This window comes from Bubalus kerabau, chromosome 4 (genome assembly GCF_029407905.1).
Source record: "Bubalus kerabau isolate K-KA32 ecotype Philippines breed swamp buffalo chromosome 4, PCC_UOA_SB_1v2, whole genome shotgun sequence".
Taxonomy (NCBI): domain Eukaryota; kingdom Metazoa; phylum Chordata; class Mammalia; order Artiodactyla; family Bovidae; genus Bubalus; species Bubalus kerabau.
Window position 1 is genome coordinate 63,536,400 of NC_073627.1, and position 26,520 is coordinate 63,562,919.

Here is a 26,520-nt window from a genome sequence, read left to right on the forward strand (position 1 = left end):
CACTGTATATGTATAGCAGATCTTCTTTATGCACTCATTGACTGGTGGGCACTTAGGTTGTTTCTATATATTGTCTATTGTAAGTAATGTTGCAATGACACAAACAGATGGAAAGAGATGCCATACTCATGGTTTGGGGAAAAAAAAAAAATAATATTGTTAAAATGACCATACTACAAAAATGCAAGCTACAGACTCAGTACAGTCCCTATCAAAATTCAAATTACATTTTTCATAAGCTAGAACAAATAATCTGAAAATTTGTGTGGAAACACAAAAGATTCTGCATAACTAAAACAATCTTGAGGAAGAAGAACAAAGTTGAAGATATTATACCTCCTGACTTTAAACTATACTATAAAGCTACAGAAATCAAGTATGGTACTAGCGTAAAAGTAGACACATATTTCATATGAACAGAAGAGAATGAGCTCACATTTACAAGGGCAGTTAATCTATGCCAACAGAACAAGAATAGGCAATGGAGAAAAGACAGTCTCTTTAAAAATGGCGTTGGAAAAACTGGACAGCTACATGCAAAAAAATCAAATTGAGCTAATCTCTCACACCATACATAAAAAATAAATTCAAAATGGATTAAAGACTCAAATGTACGATTTAAACCCATAAAGCTTCTAGAAAAAAAAAAATATAGACAGTATGATTTTAAACATGTTTTTTTTTTTTTTTTTTTTTTAATTAACGTTTTTGACTATATCTCCTCAGGCAAGGGAAACAAAAGCAAAAAATAAACTATTGAGAATACATCAAATTAAAAAGCTTTTGCACAGTAAGGGATAGAAAGTACAAAAAAATGAAAATACTTCCTATTGAATGGGAGAAGATATTTGCAAATAATATGTCATAAGGGGTTAACATCCAAAATATGCAAAGAATTCATAAATTTCAACTTAAAAGGGCTTCCCTGATAGCTCAGTTGGTAAAGAATCTGCCTGCAATGTGAGAGACCTGGGTTTGATCCTTGTGTTGGGAAGATCCCCTGGAGAAGGGAAAGACTAACTACTCCAGTATTCTGGCCTGGAGAATTCCATGGACTATTTAGTTCAGGCGTCACAAAGAGTCGGACATGACTGAGCAACTTTCATTTTCACTTTCAACTTAAAAAAAAAATTAATTAAAATACTTGCAGAGGATCTGAATAGGCTTTTTCTCAGTAAGATATACAAATGGCCAACGGGCATATGAAAAGATGTTTAACATCATTAATCATCAGGGAAATGCAAATCAAAACCACAATGATATATCACCTCCAATGTCAGAATGGCTGTTATCAAAAAGATAGCAAGTAACAAATATTGGTGAAGATTTGGGGAAAAAGGAACCATTGTGCGCTGTTGAGGGGGGGATGTAAATTGGTGCAACCACTGTGGAAAACAGATAGCAATTTCACAAAATATTAAAAACACAACTGCCATATGATCCATATGATATATACTCTTGGATATTTACCCAAAGAAAATAAAAGCACTAATTAAAGAAGATATATATCAGTTTAGTTTTAAAAGCATTTGTAGAACTTTTCTGTCTTCTCCACACGTATGCCACCAGTGGTCAACCAGTGCTTTGTTTTGTATCATAATTCAGCTCTTGATTCAATGCATGTGCAGGTCAATAGTGAGCCTAGAACTTTGTACACAGATTTGGGGCTCATTTTCTCTTATCACATTCCCCTTTGGGGCTTCCCTGGTGGCTCAGAGGTTAAAGTGTCTGCCTGGAATGCAGGAGACCCAGGTTCGATCCCTGGGTCAGGAAGATCCCCTGGAGAAGGAAATGGCAACCGACTCCAGAACTCTTGCCTAGAGAATCCCATGGAGGGAGGAGCCTGGTAGGCTACAGTCCACAGGGTCACAAAGAGTCGGACAAAACTGAGCGACTTTCCTTCCTTTCCTTTCCTTCTCTATCACATTCTTCTACATGACTCCTGTTCTCTCTCAAGTTCCCAGGGGCTCCTCTCTCAGGTCTTCTGACTTTAAAATCAGGATTTTAGGTTTGCTGTGCTATTTCACAGGGCGTCCCTTGTAGCTCAGTGGTAAAGAAACGGCCTGCAATGCAGGAGCAGCAGGAGACCTGGGTTCAATCTCTAGGTCAGGAAGATCTCCTGGGAGAGGACATGGCAACCCACTCCAGTTTTCTTGCCATGGAGAATCCCATGGGCAAAGAAGCTTGGCGGGCTACAGTCTGCTGCTGCTGCTAAGTCACTTCACTTGTGTCCGACTCTGTGCGACCCCATAGATGGCAGCCCACCAGGCTCCTCTGACCCTGGGATTCTCCAGGCAAGAATACTGGAGTTGGTTGTCATTTCCTTCTCCAATGCATGAAAGTGAAAAGTGAAAGTGAAGTCGCTCAGTCATGCCCGACTCTTAGCGACCCCATGGACTGCAGGCTACCAGGCTCTTCCGTCCATGGGATTTTCCAGGCAAGAGTACTGGAGTGGGTTGCCATTGCCTTCTCTGGGGCTACAGTCTACAGGGTCTCAAAAAATTAGACACAATTGAAGCAATTAGTCATGCTTGCATATGTCATTTCACACTTCCTGTGACTTGGTTCACCATGGGAGCACCATTATTGAAGAGACTGTCTTTTCTCGATTGTATATTCTTACCTCTTGTGTCTTGGATTAGGTGATCACTGGTGCATCAGTTTATCTCTGGATTTTGTACCCTGTTCTATTGATCTATATCTCTGTTTTTAGACTATTACCAAATTGTTAAGTGAATTTAGCTTTAAGATAGAGTCTGAAGTCAAGAAGCCTGATTCCTTCAGCTCCATTTTTCTTTCACAAGATAGCTTTGAATCAGTTAAGTTCAGTTCAGTCGCTCAATCGTGTCCAATTCTTTACGACCCCATTAATTGCATCACGCCAGGCCTCCCTGTACATCACCTACTCCCGGAGTTCACTCAGACTCACGTCCATCGAGTCAGTGATGCCATCCAGCCATCTCATCTTCTGTAGTCCCTTTCTCATCCTGCCCCCAATCACTTCCAGCATCAGAGTCTTTTCCAATGAGTCAACTCTTCGCATGAGGTGGCCAAAGTACTGGAGTTTCAGCTTTAGCATCATTCCTTCCACAGAAATCCTAAGGCTGATCTCTTTCAGAAGGGACTGATTGGATCTCCTTGCAGTCCAAAGGACTCTCAAGAGTCTTCTCCAACACTACAGTTCAAAAGCATCAATTCTTTGGCACTCGGCTTTCTTCACAGTCCAACTCTCACATCCATACCTCACCACTGGAAAAACCATAGCCTTGACTAGATGGACCTTTTTTGGCAAAGCAATGTCTCTGCTTTTGAATATGCTATCTAGGTTTGTCATAACTTTTCTTCCAAGAAGTAAGCTTCTTTTAATTTCATGGCTGAAATCACCATCTGCAGTGATTTTGGAGCCCCCCAAAAATAAAGTCTGACACTGTTTCCACTGTTTCCCCATCTATTTCCCATGAAGTGGTGGGACCAGATACCATGATCTTCGTTTTATGAATGTTGAGTTTTAAGCCAACTTTTTCACTCTCCTCTTTCACCTTCATCAAGAGGATTTTCAGTTCCTCTTCACTTTCTGCCATAAGGGTGGTGTCATCTGCATATCTGAGGTTATTGATATTTCTCCCAGCAATCTTGATTCCAGCTTGTGCTTCTTCCAGTCCAGTATTTCTCCTGATGTACTCTGCATTTAAGTTAAATAAGCGGGGTGACAATACACAGCTTTGACGTACTCCTTTTCCTATTTGGAACCAGTCTGTTGTTCTATATCCAGTTCTAACTGTTGCTTCCTGACCTGCATACAGATTTCTCAAGAGGCAGGTCGGGTGGTCTTGAACTCCCATCTCGTTCAGAATTTTCCACCATTTATTGTGATCCACACAGTCAAAAGCATTGGCATAGTCAATAAAGCAGAAATAGATGTCTTTCTGGAACTCTCTTTTTCCATTATCCAGCGGATGTTGGCAATTTGGTCTCTGGTTCGTCTGCCTTTTCTAAAACAAGCTTGAACATTTGGAAGTTCACAGTTCACGTATTGCTGAAGCCTGGCTTGAAGAATTTTGAGCATTACTTTACTAGCATGTGAGATGAGTGTGATTGTACGGTAGTTTGAACATTCTTTGTCATTGCCTTTCTTTGGGATTCAAATGAAAACTGACCTTTCCAGTCCTGTGGCCACTGCTGAGTTTTCCAAATTTTCTGGCATATTGAGTGCAGTACTTTCACAGCATCATCTTTCAGGATTTGAAATAGCTCAACTGGAATTCCATCACCTCCACTAGCTTTGTTCACAGTGATGCTTCCTTAGGACCACTTGACTTCACATTCCAGGATGTCTGGCTCTAGGTCAGTGATCACACCATCGTGATTATCTGGGTCATGAAGATCTTTTTTGTACAGTTCTTCTGGGTATTCTTGCCATCTTTTCTTAATATCTTCTGCTTCTGTTAGGTCCATACCATTTCTGTCCTTTATCGAGCCCATCTTTGTATTAAATGTCCCCTTGGTATCTCTAATTTTCTTTAAGAGATCTCTAGTCTTTCCCATTCTGTTCTTTTCCTCTATTTCTTTGCATTGATCTCTGAGGAAGGCTTTCTTATCTCTCCTTGCTATTCTTTGGAACTCTTCATTCAGATTGGAATGTCTTTCCTTTTCTCCTTTGCTTTTTGCTTCTCTTCTTTTCACAGCTATTTGTAAGGCCTCCCTAGACAGCCATTTTGCTTTTTTTCATTTCTTTTCCATGGGGATGGTCTTATCCCTGTCTTCTGTACAATGTCACGAACCTCAGTCCATAGTTCATCAGGTACTCTATCTATCAGATCTAGTCCCTTAAATCTATTTCTCACTTCCACTGTATAATCATAAGGGATTTGATTTAGGTCATACCTGAATGGTCTAATGTTTTTTCCTACTTTCTTCAATTTAAGTCTGAATTTGGCAATAAGGAGTTCATAATCTGAGCCACAGTCATCTCCCAGTCCTGTTTTTGTTGACCGTATAGACCTTCTCCATCTTTGGCTGCAAAGACTATATGTTGACCATCTGGTGATGTCTATGTGTAGAGTCTTCTCTTGTGTTGTTGGAAGAGGGTGTTTGCTATGACCAGTGCATTTTCTTGGCAAAACTCTATTAGTTTTTGCCCTGCTGACAGAATGTGGTCCCCTGGAGAAGGGAATGGCAGACCACTTCAGTATTCTTCCTTTGAGAACCCCATGAACAGTATGAAAAGGCAAAATCATAGGATACTGACAGAGGAACTCCCCAGGTCAGTAGTTGCCCCATATGCTACAGGAGATCAGTGGAGAAATAACTCCAGAAAGAATGAAGGGATGGAGCCAAAGCAAAAACAATACCCAGCCGTGGATGTTACTGGTGGTAGAAGCAAGGACTGATGCTATAAAGAGCAATATTGCATAGGAACCTTGAATGTCAGGTCCATGAATCAAGGCAAATTGGAAGTGGTCAAACAGGTGATGGTAAGAGTGAACGTCGACATTCTAGGAATCAGCTAACTAAAATGAACTGGAACGGGTGAATTTAACTCAGATGAACATTATATCTACTACTGCGGGCAGGAATCCCTCGGAAGAAATGGAGTAGCCATCTTAGTCAACAAAAGATTTCAAAATGCAGTACTTGGATGCAATCTCAAAAACGACAGAATGATCTCTGTTCGTTTCCAAGGCAAACCATTCAATATCACAGTAATCCAAGTCTATGCCCCAACCAGTAACGCTGAAGAAGCTGAAGTCTAACAGTTCTATGAAGACCTAGAAGACCTTTTAGAACTAACACCCACAAAAGATGTCCTTTTCATTATAGGGGACTGGAATGCAAAAGTAGGAAGTCAAGAAACACCTGGAGCAACAGGCAAATTTAGCCTTGGAACACGAAATGAAGCAGGGCAGACTAATATAGTTTTGCCAAGAAAATGCACTGGTCATAGCTTTGGTTATTCAGGGATTTTTGTGTTTCCATACAAAGTATAAGTTTTTTTTTTTTTTTTTTTTTTTTTTTTTTTGTTCAAATGCTGTGAAAAATGCCATTGACAATTTGATAGGAATAGGGATTGCATTGAATCTGTAAGTTTTTTAGGGTGGTATAGTCATTTTGACCAGAGAAGGCAATGGCCCCCCACTCCAGTACTCTTGCCTGGAAAATCCCATGAATGGAGGAGCCTGGTAGGCTGCAGTCCATGAGGTCGCACATGGTCGGACACGACTGAAGCGACTTAGCAGCAGTCACTTTGACAATACTGATTCTTCGAATTCAAGAGCATAATATATACCTCCATCTGTTTAGGTCATTCCTGACTCCATTCAACAGTATCTTATGGTTTTCTGAGTACAGTTGTTTTGACTTTTCATCATGTTGTATAACATATGTGCATGCAAAGCACCTTCAGCCATGTCAGACTTTACCAGACCCTATGGAATTATGAAACCCTATGGACCATAGGCGGAGAAGGCAATGGCACCCCACTCCAGTGTTCTTGCCTGGAGAATCCTAGGAACAAGGGAGTCTATTGGGTGCCATCTATGGGGTCGCACAGCTTTGGACACGACAGAAGCGACTTAGCAGCAGCATGGACGATTGACCGACAGGCTCCTCTGTCCATGGGATGCTTCAGACAAGAATACTGAAGGGATTGCTGTGCCCTTCTACAGGGGATCTTCCTGACCCAGGCATTGAATCTGCATCTATTATGTCTTCTGCACTAGCAGGAAGGTTCTTTACTCTTAGTGCCACCTGGGAAGCACAGTTTTGGCTCATTCATTTCACTTCAGTTCTGCTCAGTCACTCAGTTGTGTCTGACTCCTTGGGACCCCATGGACTGCAAAACGCCAGACCTCCCTATCCATCACCAACTCTCAGAGTTTACTCAAACTCATGTCCATTGAATTGGTGAAGCCATCCAACCATCTCATCCTCTGTCATCCCCTTCTCCTCCTGCCTTCAATCTTTCCCAGCATCAAGATCTTTTCAAATGAGTCAGCTCTTCGCATCCGGTGGCCAAAGTATTGGAGTTTCAGCTTCAGCATCAGTTCTTCCAATGAACACCCAGGACTGATCTCCTTTAGGATGGACTGTTTGGATCTCCTTGTGGTCTTCTCCAACACCACAGTTCAAAAACATCAATTCTTCAGTGCTCAGCTTTCTTTATAGTCTAACCCTCACATCTGTATATGACCACTGGAAAAACCATAGCCTTGACTAGACAGACCTTTGTTGGCAAAGTAATGTCTCTGTTTTTTTAATATCAAATCTTCGGTGCTCAGCCTTCTTCACAGTCCAACTCTCACATCCATACATGTGTACTGGGGAAACAATAGCCTTGACTAGGTGGACCTTTGTTGGCAAAGTTGTATCTGTGCTTTTTAATAGGCTGTCTAGGTTGGTCATAACTTTTCTTCCAAGGTTTAAGCGTCCTTTTATTTCATGGCTGCAGTTATCATCTTCAGTGACTTTGGAGCCCAAAAAAGATAAAGTCAGCCACAGTTCGCACTGTTTCCCCATCTATTTTTCATGAAGTTATGGGACCAGATGCCATAATTCTAGTTTTCTGAATGTTGAGCTTTAAGCCAACTTTTTCACTCTCCTCTTTCACTTTCAACAACAGGCTATTTAGTTCTTCTTCACATTCTGCCATAAGGGTGTTGTATATCTGCATATCTGAGGTCATTGATATTTCTCCTGGCAATCTTTATTCCAGTTTGTGCTTCATCCAGCACAGCATTTCTCACGACGTACTCTGCATGTAAGTTAAATAAGCAGGTGACAATATACAGCCTTGACGTACTCCTTTTCCTTTTTGGAACCAGCCTGTTTTTCCATGTCCAGTTCTAGCTTTTGCTTCCTGACCTGCACACAGATTTCTCAAGAGGCAGGTCAGGTGGTCTGGTAGTCCCATCTCTTGCAAAATTTTCACAGTTTGTGGTGATCCACACAGTCACAGGCTTTAGTATCGTCAATAAAGCAGAAAGATATTTTCCTGGAACTCTCTTTCTTTTTCAATGATCCAACGGATGTTAGCAATTTGATCTCTGGTTCCTCTGCCTGTTCTAAGTGCAGCCTGAACATCTGGAATTTCACGGTTCACATATTGTTGAAGCCTGGCTTGGAGAATTTTGAGGATTACTTTACTAGCATGTGACATGGGTGCAATTGTGAGGTAGTTTGAGCATTCTTTGGTATTGCCTTTCTTGGGGATTGGAATGAAAACAGACTTTCTCCAGTCCTGTGGCCACTGCTGAGTTTTCCAAATTTGTTGGCATATGAGTACACTTTCCAAAGGCTCACTTGACTTCACATTCCGAGATGTCTAGCTCTAGGTGAGTGATCACACCATCTTGATTATCTGGGTCCTGAAGATCTTTTTTGTACAGGTCTTCTGTGTATTCTTGCCACCTCTTCTTAATGTCCTCTGCTTCTGTTAAGTCCATACCATTTCTGTCCTTTATTGAGCCCATCTTTGCATGAAATATTCCCTTAGTATCTCTAATTTTCTTGAAGAGATATCTATTTTTCCCCATTCTATTGTATTTCTCTATTTCTTTGCCTTGATAACTGAGGAAGGCTTTCTTATCTCTCCTTGCTATTCTTTGGAACTCTTCATTCAAATGGGTATAACTTTCCTTTTCTCCTTTTCTTTTCACTTCTCTTCTTTTCACGGCTATTTATAAGGCCTCTGCAGACAGCCATTTTGCTTTTTTGCATTTCTTCTTCTTGGGGATGATCTTGATACCTGTCTCCTGTACAGTGTCATTAACCTCCGTCCATAGTTCATCAAGCATCAGATCTAGTCCCTTAAATCTATCTCACTTCCACTGTATAATCATAAAGGATTTGATTTTAGGTCATACCTGAATGGTCTAGTGGTTTTCCACACCATATTCAATTTAAGTCTAAATTTGGCAATAAGGAGTTCATGATCTGAGCACTGTCAGCTCCCAGTTTTGTTTTTGCTGACTGTATAGAGCTTCTCCATCTTTGGCTGCAAAGAATATAATAAATCTAATTTTGGTGTTGGCCATCTGATGATGTCCATGTGTAGAGTCTTCTCTTGTGTTGTTGGAAGAGGGTGTTTGCTGTGCCCAGTGCGTTCTCTTTGCAAAACTCTATTAGCCTTTGCCCCACTTCATTCTCTACTCCAAGGCCAAATTTGCCTGTTACTCCAGGTGTTTCTTGACTTCCTCGTTTTGCATTCCAGTCCCATATAATGAAAAGGACAACTTTTTTGGTGTTAGTTCTAAAAGGTCTTGTAGGAGAAGGCAACGGCACCCCACTCCAGTACTCTTGTCTGGAGGATCCCATGGACGGAGGAGCCTGGTGGGCTGCAGTCCATGGGGTCGCAAAGAGTCGGACACGACTGTGCAACTTCACTTTCGCTTTTCACTTTTATGCATTGGAGAAGGAAATGGAAACTCACTCCAGTGTTCTTGCCTGGAAAATCCCAGGGATGGGGGAGCCTGGTGGGCTGCCGTCTCTGGGGTCGCACAGAGTCGGACACGACTGAAGCGACTTACCAGCAGCAGCACCAGGTCTTCATAGAACCATCACAGGCACAGTCACAGACAAGTAGCCAATCTGATCACGTGGACCACAGCCTTGTCTAACTCAATGAAACTAAACCATGCTCTGTGGAGCCACCTAAGATGGGCGGGTCATGGTGTAGAGGCGTGACAGAATGTGGTCTGCTGGAGAAAGGAATGGCAAACCACTTCAGTATTCTTGCTTTGAGAACTCCATGAACAGTATGGAAAGAAAATAAGTTCGTACACTGAAAGATGAGCTTCCTGGTCAGTAGGTACCCAATATGCTACTGGAGATCAGTGGAGAAATAACTCCAGAAAAAAATGAAGTAATGGAGCCAAAGCAAAGACAACACCCAGTTGTGGATGTGACTGGTGATGAAAGCAAGGTCCTATGCTGTAAAGAGCAATATTGCATAGGAACCTGAAATGTCAGGTCCATGAATCAAGGCAAATTGGGAGTGGTCAAACAGGTGATGGCAAGAGTGAACGTTGACATTCTAGGAATCAGCAAACTAAAATGGACTGGTAGCGGTAAATTTAACTCAGATGACCATTATATCTACTACTGTGGGCAAGAATCCCTTAGAAGAAATAGAGTAGCCATCATAGTCAACAAAAGAGTTTGAAATGCAGTACTTGGATGCAATCTCAAAAACAACAGAATGATGTCTGTTCGTTTCTAAGGCAAACCATTTAATATCCACCAAGGAAGCCCAAATATCATGGTAATCCAAGTCTATGCCCCAAACAGTAACGCTGAAGAAGCTGAAGTTGAACAGTTCTATAAAGACCTAAAAATGTTCATAATGAAGTTCAAAAATGGATTTATATGGTTTTCTAATTTTTTAAAACCTCTGTTTAATTAACCATTCTGCTCTAAGGGGTATTGCTCCTGAAGACTATTGTTACATCTGATCCAGGCAGCTATGTCCTAGATTTTGTAAATTAATTAAATAATTGAGCTTATTATGCAAATTAAGTAGCTTAGTTGGGGATACTGAGGTAATTACTTCTGCTGTGAATAGAGATAAAGTGTGTCAGTCAAATCTTTACTTTCTGAAGCAGGTTTTACCTTCATTATTGGAAGAAAGAAAGACAAGATCTTAAAGCAGAAATCAGGAGGGAGAAAACTAATCTGTTAACTCATAGACATGCCAGAAAGGTGAACTAATAAAGTCTTTCCCATGACTGACTTAGTATCTGTTGGAGCCCTTATTATAGGAATATTGTGGGAAACAAGTGTTTTCTTCCAGAGGGATTAGATACTAAATTATATTTGTTTTTGTGGTTTTAAAATAGAATTTTGTATTAGATGGGTTTATGCTAAATTAATCCAGTTGGTAAATCAGGCAAAGAAAAAAAAATATATATTTGAATCTTAATCTAGTAATTTCAAAAATGGAATGTGCAAGACAAACCATAGGAATCCAGGAGGAGACTATTATTCATTTATTTGTCAACAGCTTAAATGCCTATGATAAGCTAGGGACCAAGGATGAGGCAACAAATAGCAACAATAAAAGTAGATGAAAATATCTCTTCCCTCAGGAATGTTGCATTCTAATGAGAGAAAACAGATTATCAATATAAATACTGGTTGTCAGGTTCCTGGAAAGAAAAAGTTGGCACACTCAAATGTAAGTAATTACGGAGAGTTTAATGAAGAGCTATGTATGGAGAGCTAGGCGGAGTTTGTGGCTTCCCAGGTGTCTCAGTGGTAATGTAGGCACCTGCCTATGAAGGAGATGCAGGAGATGCAAGATCCATCCCTGGGTCAGGAAGATCAGGGTTTAAGAGAAAGTAAAAGGAAATGGTGAGCCTCCCTAGGGGCTACCAAGAGTAGGAAGCTACCTCCCTCATGGGAGCAGGTAATGTCCTAAGTCATCCCAACAGATGAGGACATAGAAGGACACCCAACAAGAGGTGTGGCTTTGGGAGAGGAAAACAGCCATTTTCCAAATCGTGACCCTGCAGAGATAAATGCTGAAGGGATAAATGTCTGGTCTTCTCTCCACTCTTGCCTTCTTGTACCTACTAGTGCCTTCTACTGGCAACAGTCAACTAGAAGCCAGAGTGCAAAGGAGCCTGGTAGATACAGGACAGCTTCCCAAGGCATGGAAAAAGGCAGAGGAGGGGGAGGAGGTAATGTTAAGGTAAATGGAGAATACACACAGCAAAGTACTCAGGAGAGTAATAAGCCAAGGAGGAAAAGGGGGAGAAGTAGCGCAAGGAGGGCATGGGGAAAGGTTTTAAATTTTAACACAGTGGTCACGAGAAAGTGGTATTTCAGGAAAGATATCAAGTAGATGAGCATGTGAACTGAGTGCCTAACTGTAGGAGAGGGAACAAGGTTAGAAACTATGATGTAAAAACATGTTTGGCAGGGTCAGGGGTCACTCATGAGGTTGATATGGGTACAGATGAACGAGAGAGAATGTTGGTTAGTAAATAGTGTCTTAGAAGATACCCAATGCCTGTAATAATTAGTATAATAGTATATCAATTTAATTTATGAATAAGTATTTATAATGAACATGATTTTGAGTAAACTCCGGGAGTTGGTGATGGACAGGGAGGCCTGGCATGCTACAGCCATGGAATCACAAAGAGTCGGATATGATTTAGCGACTGAACTGAAATGAACTGATTTATAATGGGTTTGCATGCTAAATGTTGCTTTGTCACTGATAGGGCAACACTACCCAAAATTTTGGCAACCACTGAGTTGCTTTAAGATATTGCAGGTAAATAAACTTATTATTAAAATAGCTTATATAAAAGTTTCAAAGGGGCAACAGTGCTCTACTAGTCCAACACCATTTTCACAGATTAAGATTAGCCCAAAGTTACACCAAAGAACATGGCCTTGAACTCAAGTCTCCTAAAGTTCCTATTCAGAGCTTAGCTTTCCTACCTCCTGCTTTCCTCCTGCTTTATCATGTGTTGAAGGTCAGGTGTCTTAATAAGGAGTTCTATTTTGGCTTGCACACTAAATCGACATATTTTAATGTGGGATCTTGTCCACATTCACAGATAACCTTGCCACATCTGCCTGAGAGCCTCATCCACATAGCTCTAAGTTGAAATTTTGACACAGGAATCAAGATGTAGAAATTTTAAACATAATGAAAATATTTAAACATTGTCATTTTCTGTCAGGAACTCACAGCTTGATTGAAGGCAGATGCTCAGAGTTAAAATTTAATTCATGAATGATCTTGAAAATAGACATTTAAGTGACACTATAATCAAAGTTTTTGCAAATTCTTCTCAGCTATGAACTCTAGTATGGGTTATTATTAGCTATATTTAGCAAAAAAGTTAAACTTTAGAAGTAGTAGCATGCATGCCTTTCAATCACACATGTATAAATGTTTAGAGTTTCAAATTGTGGCAAAAAATATCCAAAAAATGTACTTTAACTGCTTTTTAAAAAAATTTATTTATTTTAATTGGAGGCAACTTACTTTACAATATTGTATTGGTTTTTCCATACATCAACATGAGTCCACCATGGGTGTACATGTGTTCTCCATCCTGAACCCCCTCCCAACCACCTCCCTGAACATACCATCCCTCTGGGTAATCCCTGTGCACCAGCCCCGAGCATCCTGTATCATGCATCGAACCTGGACTGACGATTCATTTCACATATGATATTATACATGTTTGAATGCCATTCTCCCAAATCATCCCACCCTCACCCTCTCCCAGATTCCAAAAGACTGTTCTATACATGTCTCTTTTGCTGTCTTGCATACAGGGTTATCGTTACCATCTTTCTAAATTCCATATATATGTGTTAGTACACTGTATTGGTGTTTTTCTTTCTGGCTTACTTCACTCTGTATAATAGGCTCCAGTTTCATCCACCTTGTTAGAACTGATTCAAATGTTTTCTTTTTTAATGGCTGAGTAATATTCCATTGTGTATATGTACCACTGCTTTCTTATCCATTCGTCTGCTGATGGACATCTAGGTTGCTTCCATGGCCTGGCTATTATAAACAGTGCTGCGATGAACATTGGGGTACACGTGTCTCTTTCAATTCTGGTTTCCTTGGTGTGTATGCCCAGCAGTGGGATTGCTTGGTCATAAGGCAGTTCTATTTCCAGTTTTTTAAGGAATCTCCACACTGTTCTCCATAGTGGCTGTACTAGTTTGCATTCCTACCAAGATTCTAAGAGGGTTCCCTTTTCTCCACACCCTCTCCAGCATTTATAGCTTGTAGACTTGTGGATAGCAGCCATTCTGACTGGCGTGAAATGGTAACTCATTGTGGTTTTGATTTGCATTTCTCTGATAATGAGTGATGTTGAGCATCTTTTCATGTGTTTGTTAGCCATCTGTATGTCTTCTTTAGAGAAATATCTGTTTAGTTCTTTGGCCCATGTTTTGTTTGGGTGGTTTATTTTTCTGGAATTGAGCTGCAGGAGTTGCTTGTATAATTTTTGAGATTAATTCTTTGTCCGTTGCTTCATTTGCTATTATTTTCTCCCATTCTGAAGGCTGTCTTTTCACCTTGCTTATAGTTTCCTTTGTTGTGCAGAAGCTTTTAAGTTTAATTAGGTCCCATTTGTTTATTTTTGCTTTTATTTCCAATATTCTGGGAGGTGGGTCATAGAGGATCCTGCTGTAATTTATGTCGGAGCATGTTTTGCCTATGTTGTCCTCTAGGAATTGTATAGTTTCTGGTCTTGTGTTTAGATCTTTAATTCATTTTGAGTTTATTTTAGTGTATGGTGTTAAAAAGTATTCTGGTTTCATTTTTTTACAAGTGGTTGACCAGTTTTCCCAGCACCACTTGTTAAAGAGATTGTCGTTAATCCATTGTATATTCTTGCCTCCTTTGTCAAAACTAAGGTGTCCATAGGTGCATGGATTTATCTCTGGACTTTCTATTTTGTTCCATTGATCTATATTTCTGTCTTTGTGCCGGTACCATATTGTCTTAATGACTTTGGCTTTGTAGTAGAGCCTGAAGTCAGCCAGGTTGATTCCTCCAGTTCCATTCTTCTTTCTCAAGATTACTTTGGCTATTCGAGGTTTTTTTGTTTTTCCATACAAATTGTGAAATTATTTGTTCTAGTTCTGTGAAAAATACCATTGGTAGCTTGATATGGATTGCATTGAATCTATAGATTGCTTTGGGTAGTATACTCATTTTCACTATATTGATTCTTCCAATCCATGAACATGGTATATTTCTCCATCTATTTGTGTCCTCTTTGATTTCTTTCACCAGTGTCTTATAGTTTTCTATATATAGGTCTTTAGTTTCTTTAGGTAGATATGTTCCTAAGTATTTTATTCTTTTCATTGCAGTGGTGAATGGAATTGTTTCCTTAATTTCTCTTTCTATTTTCTCATTATTAGTGTATATAAATGCAAGTGATTTCTGTTTGTTGATTTTATATCCTGCAACTTTACTATATTCATTGATTAGCTGTAGTAATTTTCTGGTGGAGTCTTTAGGGTTTTCTATGCAGAGAATCATGTCATCTGCAAACAGAGTTTTACTTCTTTTTTTTCCATTCTGAATTCCTTTTATTTCTTTTTCTGCTCTGATTGCTGTGGCCAAAACTTCCAAAATTATGTTGAATAGTAGTGGTGAAAGTGGGCACCCTTGTCTTGTTCCTGACTTTAGGGGAAATGCTTTCAACTTTTCACCATTGAGGATAATGTTTGCTGTGGGTTTGTCATATATAGCTTTTATCATGTTGAGGTATGTTCCTTCTATTCCTGATTTCTGGAGAGTTTTTTATCATAAATGGATGTTGAATTTTGTCAAAGGCTTTCTCTGCATCTATTGAGATAATAATATGGCTTTTTTTTTTTTTTAAGTTGTTAATGTGGTATATTACATTGATTGATTTGTGGATATTGAAGAATCCTTGCATCCCTGGGATAAAGCCCACTTGGTCATGATATATGATCTTTTTAATATGTTGTTGGATTCTGATTGGTAGAATTTTGTTAAGGATTTTTGCATCTATGTTCATCAGTGATATTGGCCTGTAGTTTTCTTTTTTTGTGGCCTATTTGTCAGGTTTTGGTATTAGGGTGATGGTGGCCTCATAGAATGAGTTTGGATGTTTACCTTCCTCTGCAGTTTTCTGGAAGAGTTTGAGCAGGATGGGTGTTACCTCTTCTCTAAATTTTCGGTAGAATTCAGCTGTGAAGCCATCTCGACCTGGGCTTTTGTTTGCTGGAAGATTTCTGATTGCAGTTTCAATTTCTGTGCTTGTGATGGGTCTGTTAAGATTTTCTATTTCTTCCTGGTTCAGTTTTGGAAAGTTATACTTTTCTAAGAATTTGTCCATTTCTTCCACGTTGTCCATTTTATTTGTATATAATTGCCAATAGTAGTCTCTTATGATCCTTTGTATTTATGTGTTGTCTGTTGTGATCTCTCCATTTTCATTTATAATTTTATTGATTTGATTTTTCTCCCTTTGTTTCTTGGTGAGTTTGGCTAATGGTTGGTCAATTTTATTTATCCTCTCAAAGACCCAGCTTTTGGCTTTGTTGATTTTGCTATGGTCTCTTTCATTTCTTTTGCATTTATTTATGCCCTAATTTTTAAGATTTCTTTCCTTCTACTAACCCTAGGGTTCTTCATTTCTTCCTTTTCTAGTTGCTTTGGAATAGAGTTAGGTTATTTATTTGACTTTTTTCTTGTTTCTTGAGGTATGCCTATATTGCTTTGAGCCTTCCCTTTAGCACTGCTTTTACAGTGTCCCACAGGCTTTGGATTGTTGTGTTTTCATTTCATTCGCTTCTATGCATATTTTGATTTCTTTTTTGATTTCTTCTGTGATTTGTTGGTTATTCAGCAGTGTGTTGTTCAGCCTCCATATGGTGGAATTTTTAATAGTTTTTCTCCTGTAATTGAGATGTAATCTTAGTGCATTGTGGTCAAAAAAGATGATTGGAATTATTTCCTTTTTTTTTTTTTTATTTTTATTTTTTTATTTTACCAAGGCTAGATTTATGGCCCAGGATGTGATCTATCCTGGAGAAAGTTCCGTGTGCACTTGAGAAAAAGGTGAAATTCATTGTTTTGGTGTGAAATGTCCTATAGATATCAATTAGGTGTAACTGGTCTATTATATCATTTAAAGTTTGTGTTTCCTTGTTAATTTTCTGTTTAGTTGATCTATCCATAGGTGTGAGTGGGGGTATTAAAGTCTCCCATTATTATTGTGTTATTATTAATTTCCCCTTTCATACTTGTTAGCATTTGTCTTACATATTGTGGTGCTCCTCTATTGGGTGCATATATATTTATAATTGTTATATCTTCTTCTTGGATTGATGCTTTGATCATTATGTAGTGTCCTTCTTTGTCTCTTTTCACAGCCTTTGTTTTAAAGTCTATTTTATCTGATATGAGTATTGCTTCTCCTGCTTTCTTTGGTCTATTTGAGTGGAATATCTTTTTCCAGCCCTTCACTTTCAATCTGTATGTGTCCCTTGTTTTGAGGTGGGTCTCTTGTAGACAGCATATATAGAGGTCTTGGTTTTGTATCCATTCAGTCACTCTTTGTCTTTTGGTTGGGACATTCAAACCATTTACATTTAAGGTAATTACTGATAAGTATGATCCTGTTGCTATTTACTTTATTGTTTTGGGTTTGAGTTTATACACCCTTTTTGTGTTTCCTGTCTAGAGAAGATTCTTTAGCATTTGTTGGAGAGCTGGTTTCGTGGTGCTGAATTCTCTCAGCTTTTGCTTGTCTGTGAAACTTTTGATTTCTCCTTCATATTTGAATGAGATCCTTGCTGGGTACAGTCATCTGGGCTGCAGGTTATTTTCTTTCATCACTTTAAGTATGTCCTGCCATTCCCTCCTGGCCTGAAGAGTTTCTATTGAAAGAATAGCTTTTAATATTTGTTCTTTGTGTTTGATCTTTGTTAATTTGATTAACATGTGTCTTGCCATTTTTCGCCTTGGGTTTATCCTGTTTGGGACTCTCTGGGTTTCTTGGACGTGGGTGATGATTTTCTTCACCATTTTAGGGAAGTTTTCAACTATTATCTCCTCAAGTATTTTCTCATGGTCTTTCTTTTTGTCTTCTTCTACTGGAACTCCTATGATTTGAATGTTGGGGCGTTTAACATTGTCCTGGAGATCTCTGAGATTGTCCTCATTTCTTTTAATTTGTTTTTGTTTTTTCCTCTCTGATTCATTTATTTCTACCATTCTATCTTCTACCTCACTAATCTTATCTTCTGCCTCCGTTAATCTACTATTTATTCCCTCCAGAGTGTTTTTCATATCATTTATTGCATTGTTTATTATATATTGACTCTTTTTTATTTATTCTGTCCTTAAGTGCTTTATAGTTATTGTAGTTTCAGCTAAGTAGCAGCAAAAATATATATTATACTGTCCTGATTACATATATTAAAGGGATTTAACAGGAATAATAAAATATTCTTTTAGAGTTGACAGTATCTTTTAAAATTATTTCTTTTGTTTTTCTCTAGCTATATAACATATACTTGCCAATTATAAAAACAAAAAAAATTGCTTTTATCACTCAGTATATCATGGACATCTTTCAGGACAGTGATATTGATCAATAATGTGTTGTTTTTGTTTAACAAATGCAGATTTCCTGTACAGTTTTAGCACATGAATATACCATCTAAAATATAAATACAATATCAGAAATATAGTAAAAATCTGTGCAACTCAATTATAAATAATAAATATCTATTAAGGTACAGTCAAGAAAATACAAACCACATAATAATATAAACATAGAAAATTTAATATGAAATAATTGTTTAATCAGAGAGTTGGAAAGGGGAAAAAGAAACCCTGGTGTTTCTTAAGAGTCATAATAAGAAAAACAAACAAACAAACAAACAAAAAAAACTAATGATCCAGGACTGGGAGAACAGAGAGAAAGATGGGATGAGAAATTAGAAGCCTAACAGATGAGGTAACCAAACTGGGGGCTCTGAGTAGGTAGGGCTTACTGTTGAGGACTTTCAAGCTCAGAAGAGGTTCTGGTGAAATGGTACTCCAGACCTCTGGGGAGTGCTGCTGGCTTGTTAGTGTTTGTATCTCTAGGGGAATGTGATAAAGCTGGATCTAGGAGTGTGTGAGAGAAGGCCTGCAACGTGGAACCAAATGCCTACTTATAGAGCACAGCCACATCCCTGAGGTAATGGTAACTGGAACAGGATGAAAACCAGAAGGAGAGGGCCCTTCACATTTCCTTTTAAATCTCCCTATAAGCATTGTCTACAGAAGTGAGCTGGTAAATCACAGAAGGTACTATTGGAGCCCAGCAGCAGTGCCACAGGCAGAGTGTGAAAAAGCAGATTCGAAGCTGCAAGGCCTTCACACAAGTGAGTGTCTCATGTCAAGCCCCAGCGGTATTGGGGTTGTTGCTCAATCCCCACATTAAAATAAATTGTACAGTGCCTAAAGTCAGGTCTAGCTCAGTTTCCAGGGTCCCTTCTATTTGAATTTCTGAAGGACAGTTATCCCTGTTAGCAGAGAGATGGATCTGTTTATTGTGTGCCAAAGCCCCTGAGAATAATTATAGATGTGCATGCTTGGTCTAAACCCCACCCGCCTTTTCCTTTTCCTTGAATTTCTTAAGCCTTCCTAGTATCTTTGGAAAAGACATGTTTGATATTTTTCCGGAGACAGACTCTTGTACAATTAAAAATAAATATGCTATGTTATTTTTTAGGAATTTGCAACCAAAATGTTAAAAAGTTCTCAGAGAAGCTGAAGTATATCATCACAGACAGTTGCTGCATCATCTCATGATTACCAAGCTCTAATAGGTGTACCATGGGGTACAAGAGGGGCTTGAAAGAAAGAGCAGGAAGTTTTTAGTAGGAAAGGGGTAAATGACTTTATGCTACAAAGTGCTGTGTTGTTAAAAGTATGCATACACAATTTTAATCTAGTTTGAAAAAGGATCCCTGTCCTAACATGAAGAATTCAGACTATGGTGTCATATGCAGTGAAGTTAAACATCTGTCTATTTCCTGGGAGAAAAATTTCCCTGCTTTAATGTGACTTTACAAATGTATAGCGATACTTGTACAGCACGGATATAGTCTGCAAAGAGATCCACAAGGTCATGTCTACACCAGCAATAATATATGCTCTGTTTACAAAACTTAGGCAGGTGAACCTCCATTATGTTTACTGAGGTCTTCCCAGTTGCCACTCTACAGAAATCAGGGATGCTTTTTCCTGAAATACCTCTTACCATCCACAGAAAAAGGTGGTTCAGAAAGTCTAGACAAAGTCTTTGACTTATTTTTTGTCATATGAAGATACATCTTAAAATCAAGATTTTGCATTGTAAAAAGTGCCCAAAGCTCTGTGTGGAACAAAATGGATGTAATACACAGAAATTCATGAGTAATTATATTTTAAAGCCTAGGTAGAAAAAAATCTGTTCTATATGAGACAATGGAAGCATTAACTTTTTTTTTTTAATGTTTTACCTTGTTCTTATTAATATTTTATTTTTTGACTAAGATATCCAAATTATTCTCACTGGCAGAAATGCATGAGTATATATAAGTGTGCATGCATGTGTGTGCATGCTATGTTGCTTCAGTCATGTCCAACTCTTTGCAACCTTATGAACTGTAGCCTGCCAGGCTCCTGTGTTCATGGGATTCTCTAAGCAAGAATACCAGAGTGGGTTGCAAACCCTCCTCCAGAGGATCTTCCCAACCCACGGATTGAACCCTTGTCTCTTATGTCCTGAGCATTGGCAGATACCACTAGCACTGCCTGGCAACCCATTAGTGTGCATATGAGAGCAAAAATAAGAAAAGAGAGCCATCAGTGTGGTATGGTAGCATTTACTCAGCATCTGTGGTCAGGATTTCTCATTCATTCATCAATCAATTAATATTTTGTTACCACTGCTGCTGCTGCTAAGTTGCTTCAGTCGTGTCTGACTCTCTGCGATCCCGTAGACGGCAGCCCACCAGGCTTCCCTGTCGCTGGGATTCTCCAGGCAAGAACACTGGAGCGGGTTGCCATTTCCTTCTGCAATGCAGGAAAGTGAAAAGTGAAAGTGAAGTTGCTCAGTCGTGCCTGACTCATAGTGACCCCATGGACCGCAGCCCACCAGGCTCCTCTGCCCATGGGATTTTACAGGAAAAAATACTGGAGTGGGTTGCCATATAAGCTAAAAAGATATTAGGACATAAAAAATGTTTCTGCCATTTTATGAGACATTATAAGAAGGGGGCATAGGAGAGGTGTTGGATAACAGCTCTGATAGAATTTCAGAGAAAGAAGATAATACAATTTCACAAGGCAGAAAGAAATATTGAGGGTAATTCCTTGGAGAATGAGTATATTTTTAGTAAGTAGGCATATAGGCAGAGAGCACAGTACAGTGAAGAAAGGAAATCCCCAGGACACACAGAGAATGACAGAGTTCTTGTTTAGTTGGAGGTCAAGCTGCATGAAGAAGAGCAGTGGGAGATAAGGCTGCTTCCCGAGAGTGGAGGGTCTTGAAATCTACATTAACAAGGCCCTAGTGTACCATAACGGAGAGGGCAATGGCAACTCACGCCAGTACCCTTGCCTGGAAAATCCCATGGATGGAGGAGCCTGGTAGGCTGTAGTCCATGGGGTCGCAATGAGTCGGACATGACTGAGAGGCTTCACTTTCACTTTTCACTTTCATGCACTGGAGAAGGAAATGGCAACCCACTCCAGTGTTCTTGCCTGGAGAATCCCAGGGATGGAGGAGCCTGGTGGGCTGCCATCTATAGGGTTGCACAGAGTTGGACACTACTGAAGCTACTTAGCAGCAGCAGCAGCAGCAGTGTACCATAGGCAATGAAGCATTTAGATCCAAATGCAGGGAAAGGAAAGCAGGGAGAGTGAGTATTATGAGACTTCTCAATGGATGGTTACTTTAGAGTTTCAGGAGGTTAAAAAGATTTATAGAAGCAACAGAAATAGATAACATAGAAGAGACTTCATTCTTCATTTTGTACAAATCCTGGGATTCTTCCTGCTGTCCTTGGAGTCCTTTCACTTGCACTAATGGCATATGGCCTGAGGCTTAAAGCCTTTTTCAGCTGGTCTTGAGGTCACTGTTGGTAGTCTTTTTACCATATGCTCTTTCATATCTTTTTACCATATGGTCTTTCTTTCCTTATTCTCTTCTACTTTGCCTAGTTTTATTATTTTTACTTTTCCTGTCATAATTTTTGGATAGTGGAATACAGTCCTTATCTGGCCTGGATTTCTGATCTAGCACCATTTTGAAGCATTCTGCCACCCCTTCTAGGAGGGTATTTGTGCATTTCTGATCATAAGTGCTCAGACTGTTTGTAATACCTGTTACTGGAAGCAAGAGAAGTAGTCTGAAAGGAAGTGAGGAAGGGAAACACAAATACAGGACAGAATGAGGTTTAAAAGATTGGTGAAAAGGTGTGGAAAGCCAATTTATCCTACCTCAAAATTGTGTGGAATGCTGGCCAAACAAAGTGAGTTGATACTGAGAGTTGGATGATAGACCAGGAAATGAGATGATAATCTCTACATTAAATTGCTAAGTAAGTGGTTTGGGGAAAGAAAGAGTAAATTTAGTTGAGATGAGCTTAACTTGCATCTTCTGGAAGTCCCTGGTACTCACAAGGTACAAGTGCCTCAGCTATCCTGAATCTTCTATGCTCAGTCCAGAACGAGTCCATGTTTGCTTAAGCTGAATTTAGTAGTAGAATAAAATCAAGTGTGTGCCATAAGTTTCAGTTTTTCTTCAAGGGGGCTAGAAGGCCTGGTGTGTATGTCAGTGACATTTATCCCTTCCTTAATGGAACCTCCACTTTCTGGGGAGCTAATACTCTGAGCCTAAGGACTTCACACCTCCTGAAAGATAAAATGCAGGCTTTTCTGAAACCTCCTGTTATTATTTCCTCCTCTTTGGTTTTTCTTGAGATTGGAAAAGATTTGTTAGCCAATTATGATGAAAACCAGCCAATTAGCTAAATCCCTATTAACTTCTTATGCCTAAGGGCAGAGATAAACGGAAAGAAATCTTGCTCAATATATTGAGGTTTCTCATGTCTCCTGTTTGGCAATTGCAAAGTATGACTGTTGTTTCTCTCCATTCTTACACAAAGGGAAGATTATCATTTGCATTATATTCCTGGCTATACTCAGATCTTTACAGTTAGCCAAGAAATTTGGAAAGTGAGTCCAGGCAGGCAGTCTTTCTTTATCTTGCCACATTGAAAACAGATGTTATAAAACAGTTTAACAGATAATTCTTGGAAGGATTAAAATTTGGCCCAAACAAGCAGTCTTTAATTTTTTTTTTTTTAATTGTGAAAATACAACCTGCTCATTGTGAAAAGCTTGGGACATATGGACATATTTGCATATACAGTAATATTCACCTATAATTGGACTATCCAGAGATAAGTTCTATCCAGATTTTGGTTTGTCTTCCACTTCATTGCAAATTTTTTTATGTATTTCAAACAATAGTCTATATAAAATTTATGTTAAAGAATATATAAATATTCTTTATGTGGATATACCTTATTTATTAAAAATTTTCCCTACTATTGTTGTGCATTTATGTTTTTTTTTAGTGCCTCATTATTATGCATTATGTTCTGGTGAAGACCTATTCACAGATTATGTTTGATTTTTAAATATAGTTTGTGGTTTCTAAACTAATAATATTAATAAGTATAAACTCTCTTCTGGTAAAGTTGAGGTGGGACCTGGTTGCTGATAATGCATGTCAGAGTCCACATATTGGTCAAACCCTCAAGGCTGATGCACAGATTCTCAAATCAGGAAGCATAATATTCCTGGTATATCCACAGCTCATCTGGCCTTTGGGACTTGCTGTTTCTCATGAAAATAGCACAGGATGATGAATAAGTCATCTTGGTAGTCAACTTTATAATGGGGAAATTGGGAAACCCACTCCCCAAACCCTGCCCCCAATAGCTAAACCATTTTTCTTTTTTGAGATTCTGAAATTTGGGAATGTTTATTGAGGTTTCCTTGATGGAAAAGGAATTAGAACAAAAGAAGATGACTAAACTTAAGGGCTACAAGTTCTGGTGAAATATTGCTACCTCCACTGAGAAATACCCCTCTGTGCTTCTCTCATGTGACAGGACAGGAAGCAAAATCTGAATGTTAGTTTCTTTGATTTATTCCTCCTTATCAACCAACCCATTAAGCTATCATTATTCAGATTGCATTGCTGTGAATTTAGAAGACCAATTTTCCCTCATTATATGTTAATTTTGTCAGCTGATTTGTTTGTTTGTTTGCAATTTTTATGGTCTATGAACAACCTGCATTGTAAGCACCTGTGCTGCTTGTTGATAATGCAAATCGCTGGATCTCACATAGCTTTATTTAACCCAAATCTCTGGTGTGAGGTCCCTAACCAGTTATTTGGACATTTGGTTTGTATGTTTATGTAAAGTTCAAGAATCAAGGTGAGTGATATCACATGGAGTTTTAAGTTTAAGAGATGCAGGTTACAGAGCCAGATTGCCTGGCATTGAATCCAGGCCTGACTTCATACTAGCTTTGAAACAATCTCCCTGAGCTTGTTTCCTCACCTGTTAAATAATTCACATTATAGGACTGTTGTGAGGATTAAACTGAAACAGGGCCTAGAATTGAGTTAGCACTTAACAATAAACCATTAGGCCAAGTCTCCATTTATAACAGCATATAAAGACCTTTGACCCTTTAACATTTTACCCTGATTCCTTCTTTTTTTCCCCAAACATTAATCTACTCTCTTATTTACTTTCTGAACCAATATCAACTGAGTGCCTCTTATGCTCATAACTTCTTCTTATTCCATGATATTAACACTTCATCATTACACTAAGGGTCTGTTGGTATATGTTCATATGTGTGTGTGTGTGTGTGTTAGTTGCTCTATTGTGTCCAACTCTTTTTGACCCCATGGTCTGACCCTGGAAATCTCTAGGCAAGAATAATGGAGTGGGTTGCCATTCTGTTCTCCAGGGGATCTTCCCAACCTAGGGATCTAATCTGGGTCTCCTGCATTGCAGGCAGATTCCTAACTGTCTGAGCTACCAGGAAGCACTGGTTTATGTTCATAGCTATCAGTAATTCATCACCTCTGATTACTTCTGGATTTGGGTTTTCTTCCAACTTTCTAGTAGATAAAAAAATGTAAAGAGTTGCCTCCTTCCAAGAGAATAGGTTCAGTTCAGTTCAGTTCCTCAGTCGTGTCTGACTTTTTGCGATCCCATGGACTGCAGCACACCAGGCCTCCCTGTCCATCACTAACTCCTGGAGTTTACTCAAACTCACGTCCATTGAGCCAGTGATGCCATCCAACCATCTCATCCCCTTCTCCTGTCGTCAATCTTTTCCAGCATCAGGGTCTTTTCAAATGAGTCAGTTCTTCCCATCAGGTGCCCAAAGTATTGGAGTTTCAGCTTCAGCATCAGTCCTTCCAATGAATATTCAGGACTGGTTCCAAATAGGGAAAGGAACATGTCAAGGCTGTATATTATCACCCTGCTTATTTAACTTATATGCAGAGTACATCATGAGAAATGCTGAACAGAATGAATCGCAAGCTGGAAACAAGATTGCATGGGGGAAATATCAATAACCTCAGATATGTAGATAACACCACCCTTATGACAGAAAGTGAAGAAGAACTAATGAGACTCTTAAAGAAAGTGAAAGAGGAGAGTGAAAAAGTTGGCTTAAAACTCAACATTCAGAAAACTAAGATCATGGCATCTGGTTCCATCACTTCATGTCAAATAGATGGGGAAACAGTGGAAACATTGACAGACTATTTTCTTGGGCTCTAATGGCGATTGCTGATCACTGCTGATGGAGACTGCAGCCAAGAAATTAAGACACTTGCTCCTTGGAAGAAAAGTTATGACCAACTTAGACAGCATATTAAAAGGCAGAGACATTACTTTGCCAACAAATGTCCATCTAGTCAAAGTTGTGGTTTTTCCAGTTGGCATGTATGGATATGAGAGTTGGACTATAAAGAAAGATGAGCACCGAAGAATTGATGCTTTTGAACTGTAGTGTTGGAGAAGACTCTTGAGAGTCCTTTGGACTGCAAGGAGATCCAACCAGTCTATCCTAAAGGAAATCAGTCCTGAAGAGAATAGGTTGTACATTTTTATGTTTAGTGACCCAGAGTTTGCACAGGATTTTTTTTTGTTAAACTGCCAAATTGTTGATGAACTTGTATACATTTATATCAGAGAGTAATGGAACTGAGTGTTTTGAGAAAATGTTTTAGAACCCTCAAAGTGTTGCAAAAGTGAGGACTTTGCTGATTTTCCTTGATTTTCCAATGCATAAGCAAAAGCAGGAGATGGTGGTTAGAACTTGGAGTTGAGCCTCAGGGTGTTTACAGAGGAAGCTTTTAAGAATCTAGTCATTGTTGATTATATTTCTAATCACTCCTTGCTGACTTTCCTAGGCATCTCAGCCTTTTTTTTTTTTTTTTTTAATCTATTTAGTTTTCACTGAAGGATAATTGCTTTACAGTATTGTGTTGGTTTCTGCCATACATCAGCGTGAATCAGCCATAGTTTATACATATGTCCCCTCCCTCTGGTACCTTCTCCCACTTCCCACCCATCTCACCACTGTAGGTTGTCACAGATCCCTGGTTTGAGTTCCCTGAGTCATACAGCAAATTCCCACTGGTTATCTATTTTAAATATGGTAGTGTGTGTGTGTGTGTGTGTGTGTGTGTGTGTGTATATATATATATTTCCACATTACTCTCTCCATTCATCCCACTCTCTACTTCCCTGCTGCCATCTCCCCCTCCACTCCATGATGCCTGGGTCCATAAGTCTGTTCTCTCTATGTCTACATTTCCACTGGTGCCCTGCAAATGGTTTCATCAGTACCATCTTTCTAGATTATATATATATATTACTTGTTTTTTTCTTTCTGACTGACTTCAC

At 39.1% G+C, this 26,520-nt stretch overlaps 1 protein-coding gene and 1 non-coding gene across 2 annotated transcripts in view; both read left to right on the plus strand.

Annotated features, from left to right (window-relative positions):
* CA10 (carbonic anhydrase 10) overlaps positions 1 to 26,520 on the plus strand; it is an 841,230-nt gene that overhangs the window by 266,209 nt on the left and 548,501 nt on the right. The window lies entirely within an intron of this gene.
* On the plus strand, positions 1,702 to 1,774 carry TRNAS-GGA (transfer RNA serine (anticodon GGA)). Its single transcript has one exon. It is a non-coding gene; the product is annotated as a tRNA-Ser (tRNA).